Source organism: Cebus imitator, unplaced genomic scaffold, assembly GCF_001604975.1.
Source record: "Cebus imitator isolate Cc_AM_T3 unplaced genomic scaffold, Cebus_imitator-1.0 Scaffold99, whole genome shotgun sequence".
NCBI classification, from domain to species: domain Eukaryota; kingdom Metazoa; phylum Chordata; class Mammalia; order Primates; family Cebidae; genus Cebus; species Cebus imitator.
Window position 1 is genome coordinate 917924 of NW_016107414.1, and position 19872 is coordinate 937795.

Consider the following 19872-nt stretch of genomic DNA (forward strand, 5'->3'; position numbering starts at 1 on the left):
TTGAATGTCCACATGCTATCAATGGGTGACTTCCTTTATTTAAGAAGGTGTCTCTTCGACCTCATCTCCTACCAGTCTCCCGCTCATCCACCAACCTTCAAGGTTTCCAGGGCCAGGGAGGGTTTCCAATCACCTTGACCTGGAGCAGAATCCAGAAGGAACATTTTTGTATTTTTTGGATAGACAGGATTTTGCTACATTGACCAGGCTGGTCTCGAACTCCTGGGCTCAAGGAATCCTCCTGCCTCAGCCTCCCCAGGTGTTGGGGTTACAGGTGTGAGCCACCGCGCCTGGCCTTGTTTTACAGTTTGCACTGAGGTGCAGAGAGGGGAGGTGACTTGCCTGAGGTCACCCAGCTGGTAAGAGACAGTGGAACTAAAATCTGCCTCTCAGCCCGCTCCTGCCTGCTTGACCCTTTGCAGTCCCACAAGAAAGAGCTTCAGGTCTATAATTTCTGGCGAGTTTTCCCATAGTCAAGGTCGTCTGCCCTCTGTACAGACTCTAGAGCTCATGGCTCAGTGGGGTCCCTGTGGGAGAAAGGAAGCCAGAAGGAAGTCGGAAATAACGACTGGCCTCATCTTGGTAGCTCATCTGCTGTGTGTGTCTGAGCAAGTCAATGTGGCTGTGCTGGGCCTCAGTTTCCTCAACAGTAAAATGGACATAAGATCCATGTCACCACGGCCCCTGCTTTTGCCTCGTCCAAGCTGTGTGGGCTTCAGGTCGTCACTCCACAGCTCTGGTACTGAAATTGAGTCAGAATCATACCTGTCTCAGGTTGTTATGGAGCAAATACTGTCTGCAACTCCCTGGCACTTAGTAGGTGCTCAGTAAACACCCATTTTATCATGAGAGACAGGGAGTCACTCAGACGAGCTGGCAGTAAGAGGAGAACAGTTCTCTGGAATAAACCCCGGGTGGGGGTGTGTATAAAAAAGGTCTTTGAAAATGGTGGAGAGGCTGAAACACACAAAGAGGAGGGAACGGGGAGGAAGGGAGAAACAAAAGACGTGTTCCCAGCTGGCGCGGGGTGGATGGGAGCCAGTCCTGCATCTGACACTCTGGCGTTAGGTATCGCCGCCCTGGGGTCCAGGACCTCCTGGCTCCAAGCCACACATTAAGTGGAGCCATCTGTCTCCTGGAAGCATGGCAGGTAACCAGGAGAGAGACGTGCGTGGATGGGAGGCCTGCCTGTAGCACATTCCTCTCTCTGCCGCACTTTGAGGGGGCCGGAGAGTCTGGGGGACCAGGAAGGAGCCTAGTCTGGGAAATATTAACCACACAGCCGCAGCTCACCAGATGGCAGACCCCACAAACTGCTTCCAGACGAGTCCTGGGCTGGAGAGCCGCCCAGCCAGAACGCCAGCTTCTGAAAGCTCTACCGCAAGGAAATGTGGGCCGCGTTATGAGTGTGGCAAAAACAAGGCCGGGCAGGCTCAGGTCTCTCCCGAGTTCGGTCAGCAAAAAACCTGCTAGAAATTATAGACCCGAAGCTCTTTCTTGTGGGACTGCAAAGGGCCAAGGGGGGAGGAGCAGGCTGGGAAGCAGATTTTAGTTCCACTGTCTCTTACCAGCTGGGTGACCTCAGGCAAGTCACCTCCCCTCTCTGCACCTCAGTGCAAACTGTAAAACAAGGCCAGGCACGGTGGCTCACACCTGCAACCCCAGCACTTCGGGACGCTGAGGCAGGAGGATTGCTTGGCCCAGGAGTTTGAGACCAGCCTGGGCAATGCAGCAAAATCCTGTCTATACAAAAAATACAAAAATGAGCCGGATGTAGTGGTCCCAGCTCCTTGGGAGGCTGAGGTGGGAGGGCCTCTTTAGCTGGGGAGGTCAAGGCTACAGTGAGCTGTGATTGCACCACTGCACTCAGCCTGAGAGACTGAGTGAGACCCTGTACACACACACACACACACACACACACACACACACACACACACACACACAGACACACAGCATAAAGCAAAAGACTGAAAGCCTTCTCCAGATGTCCCTTTCCACAATTATGAGTCTAAGCCTCCCTGACGTCTGACTTTCTGTTCTCTCTCTCTCTGAAACTCTGAAAGGGAGAAGGTATACAGGGAACAGTAAGGCCAAGTTTGAATCCTACAGGCTTGGATCCTGGGATGGCGGGGAGTCTATCAGGTGCACATGGTGAGACACACTCAAAGCAGCCTGAGCACAGAGGGACAGTTACTGGATATTGGAACGTAAGAGCAGTTGGCTTCAGGCATGGTATATCCAGGAGCTCATACGACATCACCGTTTGGCTTCCCCCTCACCAGCTTCTATCATTCAGATAAACATGCAACTAGTGGTCGCAAATCTGCCCCCAGCAGCTCAGCGTGACACCTGCCGCACCTCCTCAGCAGCCCCGATGGAAACACAGCGCTCCTCCCCTGCCGGCTCCAGCAGAGCCCCCAGACTGCCTTGGGTTTCCTGGCCTCGCCCACATAGCTATCCCTGAATCAATGGCTGAGGCCTCTTCTACTTTGTGTTGCAGCCCCCATCGCGAACACAGATGAGGACCCCGCGGTGTGGGTTTCCCGTGGCTGCTGTACCACATGACCACATAGTGGCTGAAAACAAAACATGCTTACGATCCTGCAGACCTAGAGGCCAGTCTAGAAATCTTCAATGGGTCTCTAAAATAAAGACATCAGGCAGGCCGTGTTCCTTCTGGACACTCCAGAGAATCCGTGCTTTATGTTCCCCACGGGTAGAGGCCCCCACGTTCCTTGCCCGGTGGTCCCTTCCTTCACATTCAGAGCCTGGCTGGGCTCCTCACATCACATTGCTCTGTGCTGACTTTCCTGGCAGCTCTTCTACTTTTTAGGGCCCTGGTTCCATTGAGACAATCTGCTAATCCCAGATAAGCTCCCGTCTGACTGATAAGCAACCTGAACTCCATCTGCGGCCTTAGTCCCCCCGTGGGCCTCTGTAACATATCAAAACATAATGTAACATCAGGTAACACAACGTAATGTAACATAACGTAACATAATGTAACATAACGGAGCACAGGTTCTGGGTCTGAGGACGTGGGCATCTCTGAAAGGCTGATCTTCTGCTGACCACACCAGCTTTGCCAGTTCTCATTCTATTCCTCTGTAGAACGGGACAAAGGCATGACTCATCGAAAGGGTTGTTGTAAGACTGTGAGCACGGTGCGCAGAGTCCTAAGCACAGAGCCCAGCACACAGTGAGTACTTAAGCAGGGGGAGCACCCGCCAGCCTCTGAATTGGTCTGCAGGCTTGCTCGGCTAGTATTTCTGAGATGTGGCAAGGTTACGTTGGAAGGAAAGCAATACACAGTTTATTTCAGTAATTAAATCACGTAAACTAGCAACTCAACTCTGGGCCTCAAAGCCTGAGATCTCAACGTTCCTGGTGCTATTTATGCTACTCCTGCTTGGATGGGTGGAGAGTGCATGTTTCTACCAGACACCACTGCAGGGGGGGTGCTTAAGAGAGAAGGAAAAAGTCCACCACCTTAGGAAGGTGGGGGCTGCTCTGTTTCAAGGACATCGGGGTTACTGACAGCTTCCCCTCCACTAACCCGCCCCTCTCTCCACTATCATAGATCCCCTTTAGGAAAACGAAGAAATGAAGCATATAGCAGCTTGAGTGTTCAAAGGCGCCCAGCATATAGTAGCTGCTCAATAAATGCTCTGTGCTCTTAATAACAAGATGAGTAGGGAATCTTAGTCAGGGATGGCGCAGGGCCCCACCTGCCCTGCTTGGGTTCAGAAGCCCTGTTGGTTTGACTATGCTAGACCAGGACCCTGCAGCGCCCAGCCTGGAGCACAGCCAGTACTCGGGAAATACTGGTGAACGAAGATGCAGCCAGGAGAGACCCCTGACGGCAGGAAGACTAAAGTCCAAGCCCTGGCTCTAAGCCTCAGTTTCCTCACCTGCAAGTGGGAGAGATCCTTGGTGCTGGCCACATGGGTCATGCCTTGGGTGGGAAGAGCCAAGAGCAGCCTCCCTGAGCCTGGAAGACTGTCCTCACCCTCCACTGCCTTCCAGCCTTGTTTCTGCTGGTCTCCAACCTGGGTACCATGGGAACTGTTGGGGCTCAAGAGACCAGTTTTGCCAACTCTGCAAGCCCCCAGGAGCCCGAGCTCATTGTCTCAATGAGGAATCTGAGGCACAGAGAGGGACAGGAACCGGCTGAAGGGCACACAGCACAGAAGACGTCTGGCACTGGAGCACCAGTCACCATCTTCATCACCCATTAGAACCGAGGGCCCACTTGCTCACCTTCCTGGATGGCCAACAAGAGAGACAGAAAGCAAAGCAGGAAGCGCCAGCCCGATCCTCATCCCTCACACCTTCTCCTGGAAAGCCAATCAGGGGGTTAACGTCCCACGTGCACAGTCACGTCCTGCTGACAGCCGCGGGCACCTGAGTGTGACCCAGCCCCCACCCCCGTCCACCTAGTTGTTATTGATTTGTAAGCAGCTCAGTTGTCTGGGAAAAGACAACACGTCTGCTGGCGTCTCTGGGGTCCACAGCAATGCTGCGACCCGCGGCGGTCCGGGCCTCCCACTAGCAATCAGGCCTCTGTGATGTCTGCTCACAAATGCAAAGTAAATGACACCCCTCATCTGGGGGAATGCGGGGGATGCCACTGTGTTGGCTGGAGCTTGGAAATAATTCTGCGTCTGAACATTTTTCAATGTCTAGACAAGAAGCATTGCCTGCCTGCCTAAAATATTAAAATTGTATACCACACTCTCTGGAGAGAGTCTTTGGTGATAAACAGACAGAGCCCATTTGAGTTTTCTTTTTTTCTTCTTCTTTAGCGTTTCTGTTTACCACCAAGCTCGTGAGTTGTACAGCGGGAGAGGCAGCATGAATTTCGGGACCCATGCATTCTCTGCCCTCACCGGGTTCTAAGGATCTGGGTACAAGTCCTGAATTTGTCACTTAGCAGCTGTTGGGGCCCTCACACCCTTGAGCCTCAGTTTACTCATCTGATAAACGGGTGTGATGATACCGACCTCACAAATCTTGCTGAAGCAGTAAATTGCCACTGTCCTGGGGTGAATTGAGTCCGCCCCAAAATTAATCTACCTGGAACCTCAGAAGGTGATGTTATTTGCAGATAGAATCATTCCAGATGTAATCGAGTGAGGATGAGGTCATGCTGAGTCCGGACAGGCCCTCGTCCAATCTGACTGGTGTCCTTAGAAGAGGAGAAACAGAGGGAAGAAGGCATGTGAGGACAGAGGCTGAGACTGGGGTGGGGCGACCGCAAGCCCAGCCGGGACATGTGGTGGCCGGCCTGCAGCCAGCAGAGCTCCAGAGGGAGCACAGCCCTGCCCACTGCTCAACTGCTCAATTGCAGCCTCCAGAAGTGTGAAGAATCAATGTTGGTTACGGAGCACACAGCTGTGGGCTTTGGTTCCAGCTGCCTTAGGAAATTAATGCCATTGCAGAAAAATCACAGCAATTTGCTGGGCACTCACATAGGCAGGCGCCAGTCCTCACGAAAGCACTTTGAGGTGGAGACATGGCTGTGAGCCCATTTTACAGATGGGCAAACTGAGCCCCCCCAAAACCCCAAGTGGCTTTCCTGACCTCAGGCTCAGAAGGCAGTGGAACTGGGAGGTAGGAGAAAAGTTTAGAGGGGCAGACACTGGATGGGGCTGACAGGGTGGAACTCTGTCCTGAAGACCTGACGAGCTGCAGAAGGGCACACAGAAAGAGCAGCAGTGGCATGTGTGCATTTGGAGGGCTTCTTCTCCCAGTGAGGGCTCCTCCTGATGGGCTCCCTCCTCTCTGTAGGCTGGCGGGAGAGGGGAGAGGCCCTGGCTCCTCCCTCAACAGCTGGGGCCCAGCGCCCTCCTCAGAGGCCCACAACCCTGAAGGGAGAAGCTCAAGGCAGGCACCTGCAGGGACCCCTGAAGACCACATGATGGGTAGAGTGGCAAGCAGGAAGGCACGGCCCAGAGACCTGAACAGACTTCCTTAGGAAGCTTGGGGACACCCAGTCCCCAATCACCTGCAAGGGACCTCCCAAGTTCCCTGCAAAGGCCCTGCCGGTCACAGCAGCCCCTGCCATGCCCAGAGCTGCATGCCGGGGAGTGGGTTCAAGACCTACTCTGAACAGGATGTCCCAGCCCTCCCCACCAGCAGGAGTCACAGGGAGCGCTGGGGACCTGCATCCAGAGGGTTGCACATCTAGTTGAACCTCCCAAATCCTCTGCAGCCCCTCGTCCCAACTCCACCTGAGCCCCTGCGTGGAGACTGTGCCATAGTCCTTGGCACTCTTACTAACTTCATTTTTCTTAGTTCAATTACCACTCCACTCTCCTTAACTTAAATATACCCCTTTCAGGGAAACTCTGTCGAGTGGGCTTCAAGTGCCAGGGGTATATTTTTTTCTAGTTCATATTAAAACAAATGATAACAGGCCAGGCACAGTGGCTGATGAGTGCTTTGGGAGGCTGAGGCAAGCGGACCACTTGAGGTCAGGAGTTTGAGACCAGCCCGGTCTTCAAACATGGTGAAACCTCATCTCTACTAAAATTACAAAAAATTAGCTGGGCGTGGTGGCGTGTCCCTATGATCCCAGCTACTCAGGAGGCTGAGGTAGGATAATGAATTGAACTCAGGAGGCGGAGGTTGCAATGAGCCAAGATTGTGCTGCTGCACTCCAGCCTGCGCGACAGAGCGAGACTCCCTCTCAAAAACGAACAGAAACTAAAATAATAACAATTTACACAGAAATGATTGGTTTTTTCATCACTCAGAGACACCCATTCACCATCTTTTGGGAGTTATAGATACACAGCACCCCAAAATGTCTTACAGGTGTGGAAACTGAGGCCAGGGAAGCTGGGGGCTTGCCCTTCATCACAGAACACCCAGCGGTAGAGCCAGGGTCCCTGGGCCCAGCCTCCTTCCTGCTTCACCCCCTCGCCTCCCACGGCGAGTGGGGCCAGGAGTGGCTTGAGCAGGGCTGAGCCCCGCCCTCCCTCTGCCGTCCCCACTGGACAAAGTAGGTGCTTGTCAAAGTTTATTCATTTCAGTGGCTGAATAGACTGAGTTTGCAAAGACAGGGACTGGTCTGTCCTGTTCCCAGCTGTCTCTTAAGGAAGACTGCCCAAAATGCTGCCTGGCACATAGTAGGTGCTTTGCCAGTGGTCAATTATTCTATCACACCAAGAGTGAGCTGTATGGAAATGGGGCTGGCCTGTCTCTTTTGCTCCTGTCTCCACTGCCTGGCACACTGCCATTGCCCCAGAAACATTCATTGAACACTTCGATGATTGAATGATTGAAGAGGGAAAGTTGTCTAAATGGCCATCTGACATAGTTTGGACTAAAACTCTGCTTGTCTGAATCCATCTGGCCATTAAGCAGAATTCAGTCCAACCCACACAGGCAGAGTGACCTTAGAGGGGGAGGAATTGCTATAAATAGTTTCCTGCGCTGACATCTTGTCCACAGGCGGATTGTCAAGTGAAAATTAAGTGGCACTGTTGTTCCAGAGCCTCTTCGGGTGTCCCACAGGAAATTAGCCCTGGGCAGGACTGGGGCCCTCTTACACCCCCAGGGGTGCCAGCCTTCTCCCCTGAATCAGGTCAGGAGTCCTTGGGGCTGACGGGAACCCTGGGGGTCCCACCATCCCCCACTCCGAGAAAACCCCAGTGTATACTGGAGATGAAAATCCAGCCCCAAGGAACTCCCACAGCCGAGGCCCCTGTGCCAGGCTGTCCAGGTGACCCACAAAGGTGACAAGGATCCGAGGAGCCCACTGCAAGGCCGGCTGTTCCTCAGCTGGGGTGAGGTGGTGGGGGCCGGTCATCCACCCTCCCAAGGAGCCCATGGCTTAGTCATGGCAGCCCCAGCAGCCACGGGCTCTGAGCTCCTTATCACTGATCTCCTCCTGGGCTCTTGCAGCATCCTGGGGCCAGACCTCAAAATCCTCATCTTTCTTTGACAGGCGTGGAAACTGAGGCCTAGGATGGCTTAAGAATTCAGTTCCTTCAACGAGCCCAGGGTCTCACAGCTTGAATTCAAACCCACGGTTGCCTGGTACCAAAATCCACACTCAGCCCAGGCCATCCCTCCCTCTTCCATCCAGGTGTGATTTCCAATCACACTCACTTGTCTGCAGTGAGCACCTACTGTGTGCAGGCACAGGGCTTTGCACGCCCTCGACTCTCATGCCATCTTTCCTGCAGCCACTTAGCGCATCTGTGTCCCCTCCTGTTATGGCTTGAATTGTGTCCCCCAAACATGTTCACATCTGAACCCCCAGTGCCTCAGAAGGAAGCTTATGTGGAAATGGGGTGTCCATGAGGATTTCCAGGAGAGAGTCATGTTTGAGTTGGTGGGCAGAGTCACACAGACGGCACTGCCCAGGGTGGGTGGGTCTCAAACTGCCCAGCGAGTGTCTGTATGGAACAGAAGGCAGAGGAAGGAGGAATCCGCCCTGCTTGCCTGACCACTGGAGCAGGACGTTGCTTTTCCGCCCTCAGTGGTCCTGGTCCCCCGGCCCTCAGACCAGGGCTGGAATCGACACCATCACCTCTTCAGCTCTCAGGCCTTCCAACCGCGCCGCCGGCTTCCCTGGGTCTCCAGCGTGCAGATGGCAGGTTGTGAGACTTCACCTCCATCACCAGGTGAGCCAGACAGTAAATAAGCAAAACCCGTTCTGTGTCTTTACAGAATCCCGACTAAGACACAGGCTCTTGAGCTCAGGCAGTCAGAAGCCGAATGCAGTCCTGGCGCTGATCCTTGCCAGCAGGGTCTGTGGGGCAGCAGGTGTGAGCCAAGGCCCTCCCCTGGCCCCAGGTGCAGCTGGCTGTGGCTGGGATCCTGAGTCCGTGGGTCAGCTGGCTGGTTTTTCTCATGGCAGCAGGGCACCCAGCAGCTACAGCAGCAGAGTGACAGGTAGCAGAGGCCCCTGCAGTGCCTTGGATGGGAGGGTCTCTGCTCCCTCCCCTCTTCCCTTAGCAAGCACTTATTGAGCCATCAGCCTGATACAGCAGGTGCATAATAAGTGCTTTTTAAAGGAAAAGGGGAGGGAGCAGAGATCTGCATCTGTATCAGACACAGACAGGGTTCTTCAGAGAAACAGAACCCACGGGATGTGTACACAGAAGAGATTCATCCTAAAGGGCTGGTTTTCGTGATTGTGGATGCTCCATCCCAAGAACTGCTGTTGGTGACCCAGAAACCCAGGAGAGCCGAGAGGGTGGTTCCGTCAAAGGCTAGCAGGCTCACAACCCAGGGAGGGCCACTGTTTCAGTTCAAGTCTCCAGGCAGGAAAAAGCTGGTGAGTCAGTTGGGAGGAATTTGCTCTTATTTGCGAAAGCGTCGGCATTTTTGCTCCAATCAAGCTTTCAGGCAATTGGGCAAAGCCCACCCCCATTAGGGAAGGCAGCTGGATTTGCCTAGTCTATTCAAATGTTAGACTTACCCAGAAACACTCTCACGGAAACATCCAGAATGTTTAGCCACATACCTGGGTATCCTGTGGCCCAGTCGAGTTGACACGTAAAATCAACCATCACACTTACTGCATGCAGAGCATCAGCCTGGGCGGAGGAGGGACAGGATGAGGGTACTGGACCCATGGCCGTGAGACCTGAGGTCGGGGGCTCGACAGCCTCACTGGACACTGGCCCCAGAATCCAGCCCGGAGCCTGACACCGGCGGCCTCTCAATAACTACTTTTTGCATAAAATTCTTAAAGATTTAAAAGAATATGCTCCAAAATAGCAGCAGTATTTGGGTATTGGAATTATAAGCAACTTATATAAGCAATATATAAGCAATTTATTCTACTTTTGGCTTATTTGTATCTCTTGACTTTTTACAAGGAATACATATTACTCTAGTTTAAAATGTAATTTAAAAAAATTTTTCAAGTAAGGAAAACTCACGACAATTATGCATCTATAGTCTGAAGACTTGGGAGCCAGGGCTACACTGGGAAGGAGTTTGTGAGAATAGCGGCTGGGGACCTGCCCTGCCCTGCCCCTCAGGACCACTTGCTCCCAGAACCCACAGGGACTGCCTCCTCCTGAACCCCAGAGCTGCGTCCACGCCTTCTCTTCTCTGGATCTCCGCTCTCCCCGCCGAACTGATGGAGCAGAAGTCCTGCCTGGCTGACCAGACTCCGTCTTTCAGGCAGTGCCCATGCCTGGGGCTCTCCAGTGGCCCTTTTGCTGCCCTACAGAAGCCCTGTCAGTTTCTTCTGGGTTGGGGGTTTCTCATGATGTAGCCATGAATCTGAGTAACATACCCCCACTCCCCAGCCCAAACAGGGGCTAATAGAGGGGCAGTAGCCCCCAGCACTATCCCTGGTGGGTAGGAGGCACTTGGCGACTCTGTTGGACAGCGGGCAACCGAGAGGAAACTGGCGGGTCATTTTCACACCAATTGCATGTCATTGCATCACAGCTCTGGGAGCCAACATTAACATCCCCACTATCCAGACAAGGAGGCCAAAGCTACCGAGGTTAAGAAATGTGCTCAAGGTCAGAATGCTTGTAAGTGCCAAGGCCAGGATTCAGCCCCAAGTCAATGTGACTCCAGGCAGAGCTGGGCGGGGTGAAGTTCATGAGGCACATTTGCGTTCCAATGCCATGCTCTTGCTTGCTTCAGAGGGGTGGGTCTGTATTCCTGGAGTAAAACCACTTCTAGGGAGAAAGTAGGAAAAGAAGGAAAGAGAGGCAGGTAGCAGCCATTCCGATTTTCTCAACAGACTGTAGCTAAAACTTCCATTTTTGATTGACTCACTCTTCACAGCCCTTACATGAAAAACAATGTACGTTTTTTTGGCACACCCCAAAAACAACTTTTAAAAGTTGGTGGAAAGTATGTTGTCAGGCAAAAAGGAAGTTGCAAAAAAGGATGGACAGTGTGATACTTCATTGTGAAACCAACCATTTCTAGAACACCTAGGACTCGACGTTCTGCATGAAGAGCTTCCTGGAAAGCATGTTACAAACTTTTAATGGCCATTAATTAGTAGAGATTAAGGAGGCAGGATGTTTTTGCTTTCTAAATGATACATTCTGTTGGCCCTGAATTGTATATCATAAGCCCAATAAAAGCAAACAATCAATAAATGAATAAAGTCACAGCCTGGTAGATACCCTGCTTGGAAACACATCCTCTTGCTGCCTTCTTGCTGTTATAAATCCAATCAAATCTGAGCGAGCTCAAGTGAAGCTTCTTCATGGTCCCCAGTTGACATTCCTGGCTGCCCACGCTTCATCCCCTTCCCCATCCCCTAGTCTGCCAGGGACTCAAATTTCCTATGTGCACATATTTCCCAGACAAAATATAGAACATCCAGTTAAATTTGAATTTCAGATAAACAATGATTAATTTAAATATATTTAGACTGATAGCTACCCTTACATATAGCTGAACTGACAGAGCAGAGGTCCTGCCTGGGTGCCTGGCAGTTCATTCTCAATATAAATAAATGTAAATATTTTATTTTACTTTTGAGATAGAATCTTGCTCTGTCACCCGGGATGGAGTCCAGTGACACGATCTTGGCTCACTGCAAACTTTGCCTCCCAGGTTCAAGCAATTCTTCTTCCTCAACCCCCCGAGTAGCTGGGATTACAGACGCCTGCCACCCTGCCTGGCTAATTTTTATATTTTTAGTAGAGACAGGGTTTCACCATGTTTGCCAGGCTGGTCTCGAACTCCTGACTTAAAGTGATCCGCCCGCCTCGGCCTCCCAAATTGCTGGGATTACATGTGTGAGCCACCGTGCCTGGCCATATTTTTTCATTTATATTTGGGAAATACTAATAACTTTCATGCTAAAAAGCTTTTCATTATTTATTTAAAATCTGAAGTTTAACCAGGAACCCTGCACTTTTATTTGTTAAACCTGACCACCCTAGTTGAGTGAGGCCCAAGCACTTTCAGGGATGCCCTGACCAACCCAGCCACGCAGCCCACCCCTCCCCGGGTTAGACACAGGCATGGCTCCCAGAGTAGGCCCATGGCCCTAGTCAGCAGGACTCAGTTCTGGGACCTTGGTTTGAGCTGTCTGGGAAGTGAAGTTTCCTCTTTTCTATCGATTTGAGATCTGGAAGCAGACAGCTGACGAGGGGCACTTGCTGACGTCTTGGGGCCAAGAGAGGAGATGATCAGAGGATGAAATCAACACAATAAAAGCAGAATGGAGAGGTGAGGGGGAGCTTTCTGGCCAGATGGCTGGGGCTGCTAAATCCAGCCTTATCCGAAACCACATACGCTTTTCACTTACAGCAGGCCCCAGTAAACTCCGCGCATTATTAAAGCCACTTTGAGCTGAGTTTTCTGTTGCAGCCAAGCTTGCCAACCTAGTTCATGCATGGAGCAGCGAATCCCAGGCTTCCTAATGAAGATGTGTCCCAGGCATGCAACCACTGAGTCCCCAGATACTCAGCAGGCTGCTTCAGCAACAAGACAGCTGCTCCAGAGGCCTCTGGGATTTGAGCTTTCTTGTTTGGGCTTGACTGACCTTGGAGTTCTGCACTTGGGAACACATATGGCCCCATTCAACCCAGGAGCTCTGCCAAGACGTGGTCTTTGCTACCTCTGTGGTGATTTATATTCTTGAGGAATTTCCTCACCTGAATGTGCTTCAGGGCATAAACTCCATGGCAGACAGCATGGGAAACACATGGTGGAGTCCGATAAAACATCAGAGGCGGGAGCAAGAGGAAACATGCCTGATTGGTTCAGACACAAAGAGCCAGGAGGCTACTGGCCAGGGAAGGCATTCTCATTTCTGGAATTCTTTGGGAGCTGAACAGTGAAACAGAAATTAGAAGGAACTTAACTGACCCAAATGAAAAGCAGATCAGAGAGGAGCCCTAGCCCTGAACTGCAACTGCTGTGAATCTCACCAGCGCCCAGCTCCACCCGGGCTGTGAATTTAACCAGCATTGCAGCTTAACCTGGTTCTTCTTGTGTTTTCTTCCTTTTTCTGGTTTCATGTCTTGGCAGGATCCCAGACAAGACTGAGTGGAACTAGCCTTCGTGCAAGAAGAGAATCAGTCTCCCACCTGGAAAGGCCATGCACATTATTTTGCTTGAAAAAGATGTTGATTTCCAGGGTTGGAAGCAGCAGTGGCCGCCTGAGTGGAGCTTGATTTTCCGAAGCAGGGATCTAGGACTGGGTCCTCTGTCTTTTCCACGGCATGCAGGGGCACACCCCTCTTTCACAAGGAGCCGCCAACCAACTGATGAAGTACATCCACGTTTTCTTATAGTCTCCTATTTTAAAATTATAAATGTATCACACGCTTGTCAAAGTAAGTCGAATAACCAAAAAATGCACCAACAGTGGATATAGCCCATCCCAACACCAGTCTCGCACACCCCTATTCATGCCTGTTTTCTGCTCCTACAATCAGACCTGTAGACCTCACAAAGTATAATCATTACGGTGAGCATGACTCAAAACTTGCTGCTTTCCACCAAAAACCCGCAGTAGTATTTCTCCAGATCTATTTGTGTGGCTCTAACTTGTGATTTTTCATAGCCACAAATATTCCTCAATACAGATGGACCAACATGTTCCTTATCAATCACATTTACATTGTTTCTGGTTTTGTTGTTTTGACCACAAACAACCCTGCAATTGACATCTGTATATGCAGGTGTGAGTCCAGGTGTTTAACAACTGTACTTGGTCCATGTCCATCAAACAGAGGCCGACCTTCAACATCTGGGAAGCATAACCAGCAGGCAGTAAGAGAACCCTGGTCTTCAACAGAGGAACTAAGATTAAGTGCCACGCTTTAATCCTTTTAAGATAGATTTTTATGAATGGGATTGCTGGGTTAATATAATGGATATGCACTTTTCATATGAGTTGACAGAATATATATATATATATATGGTTTTTTTGCAAATGAGGATACAAAAATCTTACACTGGGCCGAGTGTGATGGCTTATGCCTGTAATCGCAGCACTTTGGAGGCTGAGAAGGGCAGATCACGAGGTCAAGGGATCGAGACCATCCTGGCCAATATGGTGAAAGCCTGCCTCTACTAAAAATTCAAAAAAAAATCAGCTGGGTGTGGTGATGCATGCCTGTAATCCCAGCTACTCAGGAAGCTGAGGCATGAGAATCGCTTGAGCCTGGGGGGCGGAGGTTGCAGTGAGCCAAGATTGGTGTCGTTGCGCTCTAGCCTGGTGACAGAGTGAGACTCCATCTAAAAAAAAAATCTTACACTGATCTCTGCATGAAAGAACTTCGGGCTGAGTTGGCTGAATGCCTCAGCACATGTCCGGTGCCTTGGGTTGGGTACACAAATCAGGAAGAAACTCTTTGCAAAGACAGATGGCATTTTCAATGTACAGAAGACAGCAAGGTCTTTGAAGTAAAGAGTCCTACCTAGTAGCCACCCACATGCCACCAACCAGGGGGATTCCAGGAACTGAGGAGGTCCTTAGACACCCTGTGTGACTCAGCTATACCAGCCCAGAAAGTACACTGAGGACAATGCTGAGTTTGTCATAGTTAATGGTGCTTTTGATTCTTTCCAATAAAAGGCTAAAAACTCTAGTACACAGTCATGCACCACTTAACGATGTGGATACGTTCTGAGAAATGCATCATGAAGTGACTTTGTTGTTATGCGAACACCATAGAGTGTACTTACCCAAACCTAGATGCTGCATGCACTCCTCTTTATATATGGTCATGTGCTGCTTAACAATGTTTTGGTTGACAATGGACCACTTATATGGTGATGGTCCCACAAGATTACAATGAAGTTGAAAAATTCCTGTCCTAGAGATGGTTCCTGAGAAATTGACTAATGAGGAGTTGTTGAAACCAGAACAAGAATGCACAGCTGGAGAAGAGGCAAAAGAAAGCAGGAAAAGAAGAGCCAGGCTCAGTGGCTTACGCCTGTAATCCCAACACTTTAGGAAGCCAAGGTAGGAGGGCTGCGTGAGCACAGGAGTTGAGACAAAACTGGATAGCATAGTGATGCCTTGTCTCTACAAAATAAAAAAATAAATAAAAATTAGCCTGTATCCCTGACTACTCGGTGGAGGGGGCGGCTAAGGTGGGAGGATCACTTGAGCCCTGGAGGTCAAGGTTGCAGTGAGCCGTGATTGCACCACTGTACTCCAGCCTGGGCAACAGAGTAAAACAGTGTTTCAACAAAAAGAGAGAGAGAAAGAAAAAGAAGAGTTTCCCCAAGAAAACTGACCTCAAGTGTTCGGTGCAGTCACGTGCTGTACAGGTTTGTAGCCCAGGAGTCACAGGCTATAGCAGACAGCCCGGGTGGTAGCAGGCAGTGACTTCTAGGGCTGTGTAAGAAACTCTGATGTTGCCACAAGGCTGGAGTCGCCTAAGGACCCATTACTCAGAACAGATCCTGTCATTAAGCAGTACCTGTTTTTTTGTTTTGTTTTGTTTTGTTTGTTTGTTTGTTTTGAGACAGACTGCAGTGGCGTAATCTCGGCTCACCGCAACCTCCACCTCCTGGGTTCAAGGGATTCTTCTGCCTCAGCCTCCCAAGTAGCTGGGACTACAGGCACGCACCACCAAGCCCAGCTAATTTTTTGTATTTTTAGTAGAGACGGGGTTCCACCATGTTGGCCAGGATGGTCTTGATCTCTTGACCTCGTGATCTGCCCGCCTTGGCCTCCCGAAGTGTTTTTATGTTTTCATATGGAAAACCAAATGTCCAAGCACCATTATGAATATCAATCATTTCTCTGACTTGATCTGCAAGGCCAGTAGCAAGTGCCATATACCAGGTTTCGATGTCCGCTATGCTATGATCTTACGGAGCCACCGTCGGGTGCAGCTGTCATCAACTGAAACGTCATTATGCAGTGCATGGCTACTGGCTTTAAAAACATACAGTAAACCCAAGAAAGGCAGGGACCACTATTCTAGACCAGCCCTCCATGAGAGAAATATAATGATAGCCACATTTGAAATTATCTAGTAATCTCCTTAAAAAACAGAAATGAAGAAACAGCTGAAATTAATTTTAATAATGTATATAATTTAATCCAATATATTCAAAATATTATCATTTCAACATGTAAGCAAATTATGAACATTTTCATTTCTTTTTTTATATTAAGTCTTCAAAATCCATTGTGTACTTCACATTCACCATACCGCTCCATTCAAACCCAGCTGTATTTCAAGCTCTCGGTAGCCAGATGTGATGAGTCGCTGCCAGACAGGAAGGTGCGGGTTTAGAAGATTTCAGGGGTGGAGACAGCCACACACCCCCTTTCAGGGCACACAGGCTGAGCAGCTCTGTGGTGTGCATGAACCTCACAGGCTCTGGGCACGAGGAGAAGAAAAAGATGCCATCCCTGCCTCCCAGGCATTCATTGTGTAGTGGGAAGATGGGCAAGTGACCCACCCACCACTGTTTAAAAATTTCCACAGTGGGATGAAAGTTCTGTACCACACCAAAATGTCAGTTATTGGAGAGGCTTTTTCCTACAGGGAATAAAAATTAGCCTCGCTGTGCTTTTCAGCCACTGAAACTGGTTCTGCCTGTCAAAGGCCACAAGGAATAAACCTGCTCCTTCCTCCCCGTGGATATTCCCTCATATTTATTTAGGATTCATTTGCTCACCCAATTTTAATTGAGCACCTACAATGTGCCAAGCTCTGCCCAAGGTGCTGAGGATACTACAGCCATGAACAAAGAAGACCCAGTCCCTGCCTCAGGGAGCTCCTAGGTGAATGGGACAAATATGCAAATAAATATGCAAATAAAGAGGGCTGGGGAGCCTTAGGAGGGGTACCTAACCTGATCTTGGGGTCTGGAGGCTTGCCAGAGCAAATGCTTGAGATACGACTGGGGAGATAACTTTGGGTAGGGGGAGGCCTGTCGCGTTGGAAAGCGGTGGCAGAAGGTTGGGACCAGGCAGAGGGGACAGCAGGTGCTAAGACCCCCCAGATGACTGTGAGTTCCTTCAGATGGCAAGTGTAGAACTGTGCAGACAGAAGAGTCAGGGTGAGGTGGAAGGTACTGACAGATCACAAGTGCGGGTTGGGGGAGGGTCTCTTGTGGCTTGCTAAGGAATCTGGATGTTCTAGATTGTGCCCCAAGAGCACTGAGGAATGCTTGCAGTGAGCGCCAAGCCCTTATAGAGCCTACCCCCAGGCTTCTCCTTCTCCAACTCCATTCACTTCTTCATCCTGCAAATACCAAGGACCCCTGGGCACGTCAGTTGGCACAGAGCAGCCGCCCAGCCCCAGGCTCCTCAGCCAGGGCCTGGGGGAGACATGGGCTATGCAGATGACACAGGAGGAGACCCCCATGCTGCAGCAGCTCCCTCCCAGGCTCCCCCTTCCACCCCTGCCTCCTGCAATCCATCCCTGCAGGCCCACTCCCTCCCATACCAGGGATCTTCTTAACAGCAAATGGCTGTTCCCCCTCCCCGACCCCCCCTTTCCCCTGCCTCTTCCCATCACCCTTGGAGTAAGTTCCAAGCCCCCTTTTCCTCCAGCCTACTGAGACGTTTCCTACTCCAAGGCCTCTGCAGGCACTGTTTCCTCTGCCTAAAATGCTCTTCCCAACCCCTGCCCTTTCAGGCTGGTCCCCGAGAGACTTCTGACATCACCGAGGCACCTCCTCAGGAGGACATTCCTGGCCGCCCTAAACAAAGGAAGCCTTGGTGGCACGGATTGTAATCTGTCATTACTCTGCATTTGTTTGTTACCATTTACTGTCTGTTCCTGCACACACGCACATGAACACGCATGTCCATGTACACACGCGCACAGCAGGCCACGGGCCTCTTGCCCATGCCTGCATCCCCAGCATCTGGACCAATGCCTCACACAGGGAGAGGCATCCAGCAGATGCGTGCTGAATGAATAAATACTCAAACCTCCCAGAGCCAAATGTTCTTTGTCTGTAAAGCAGGAATCATGGGATCTCCCTCCTCAGGGTTTTCCAGAAAACTAACTGGGATACTTGACATGAAGCTCCCGGAGTCACATGTGAATGACAGCCATGCCTGGTGACCACCAGCCTCTGACTCTATAATGACACTTGAGAGCAGATATTCTGAATCCAAACTGCCTGGGATCACATCCTGATTCCTCCTAGTTCCCGGTTTCTGGTGACCCCCGAATGCTGCCCACCTGGTAACCTCAGGCACCCTGGTCACCTGGTGGCCTCAGGCACTCTGGACACCTGGTGGCCTCAGCATGCTGCTCACCTGGTAACCTCAGGCACTCTGGTTACCTGGTGGCCTCAGGCATGCTGCTCACCCAGTGGCCTCAGGCACACTGCAGCTTCTTTGTCTCTACGAAGAGCCTCCCATGGGATGCAGGGAGTTAATCCAAGCAACCTGCCCAGCACGGGACTAGGGGAGGGCAGGGCTATAGAAATGGTGGTTACTCTGTTGAAGCCTTCTTCTACCCGGTTCAGCAGCAATTCTCTGAAAAGTAGAGCTGGAGGCAAAGCTACAAACTACTTCATCCAGGAGTGCAGCCCTAGGGAAGCCAGCCTGAGGGGTAAGGGGATGTGAGGCAAGGAAGAAGGGAGAGCAGGTCGGGAGTGCATGTCACAGCTGGCCATAGCTGGTCAAGGAAATCCAGCTGGCTGTTCCGTGAGGCCGGATGTCCTGTGAGGTGCTGTGCAGAGCCGCCGCATCCTGGACCGACCTGCTCAGGAAGGGGACAGAGTGACCTGTCTACTGCTTCCTTCCCCCTCCTGCCTTGCTTCGCTCAGTGTTCTGCCTGTAGAGTGCAGACTTCTCTCCCCACACTCTTAGGGTGTGCTGTGCTGCTCCTTGGGATGGCCCCAGGATGGCCACCAGGGCATCTAAGGGTCCCCTCCAGGTAAACTCGGGCACCAGAGCAACTGTGCTCACACACGAGGGCATGATGTGGGCTGTGCGGAAGCTCTACCTTCATCTGAATGGAGGCTGAGGTGACAGCAGAGGCAGCCAGTGCTCAACCACCTCAGGGACAGGGTGACCCACTGCTGGGGGTGACCCTTTACCCTCAGCTGGTAAAGGGCAGCTGAGGAAAAGTGGAGCCGTGCCCAGCCCAGGAGGGCACAGCATAGGCTGGCACACCTGCCCTTTACCAGCTGTCCTGTGGCCAGGTGCACACTCCATCCCACCACCCCACCACCTCCGTGGCAGGCAAGGTGATCAAGCCTCCTGCAGTAATGCTGCTGTAACAAATAAATAAATTAGCACTCCAAAAGCTCTTAAAACAGTAAGAGACACATAAGAAGCACCAGAGAAATACTTGTAAATAAGTCAATAAGTCTAGACATATTACGAGAAAATGGCACCACGAATGGTTTCCACATTCTGTCTTGTCATTTGGTTCATTTAAATTCTCTCTGGCCAGAGACACACGGATAACGGCTCCCGTTCACTTCCATAACCCTTGGTTGGGGAGAGAAGTGTGGGAGGTGAATGGTGTGGGGAGAGCTGGGCCAGCCCCTGGGGTCCCCCTGCCCTACTTAAGGGTCGGTCTCCTGCCTCACTTGGCTGCGTCTGCTCCCACCCTCTGTCTCTCACTGTGGCTGCAGCCGTGACTGCTTCATTCTTCCCGAGTCAGAACTGGTGCTGAAAGGGTCGTTTAAAAATAAAATAAAACAGAGGAACTCATTTATGCTGAGACTATGCTATTTTCCCAAGTTGCCTACAGGACAGAACAATAAAAAATTTATCTTTAATAGCATTTTGCAGGATTTTGCCACAGGAGATGTTCTTCTCCCCACCGGAGTTTGGAACGATTCCTGTCTGCGTTACATCCCCAGCCCTCAGTCATGCCGCCCCCAACCTCCCCTCTCTCTCATCAGAGACTTTGCAGCCAGCCTGCTTTCTCCTCATCCTGCCTCCACCCAGAAAGATGTCTGGACACCGGTCAC

General features: G+C 51.0%; 1 long non-coding RNA gene across 1 annotated transcript; it reads right to left on the reverse strand.

The window, feature by feature from the left end:
- Window positions 1-383: 383 nt before the first annotated feature.
- On the reverse strand, window positions 384-13235 carry LOC119472402. The gene is made up of 3 exons (XR_005201562.1): window positions 13041-13235; window positions 5077-5188; window positions 384-527 (listed from the first exon to the last, which is right to left on the reverse strand). It is a non-coding gene; the product is annotated as an uncharacterized LOC119472402 (long non-coding RNA).
- Window positions 13236-19872: the final 6637 nt, after the last annotated feature.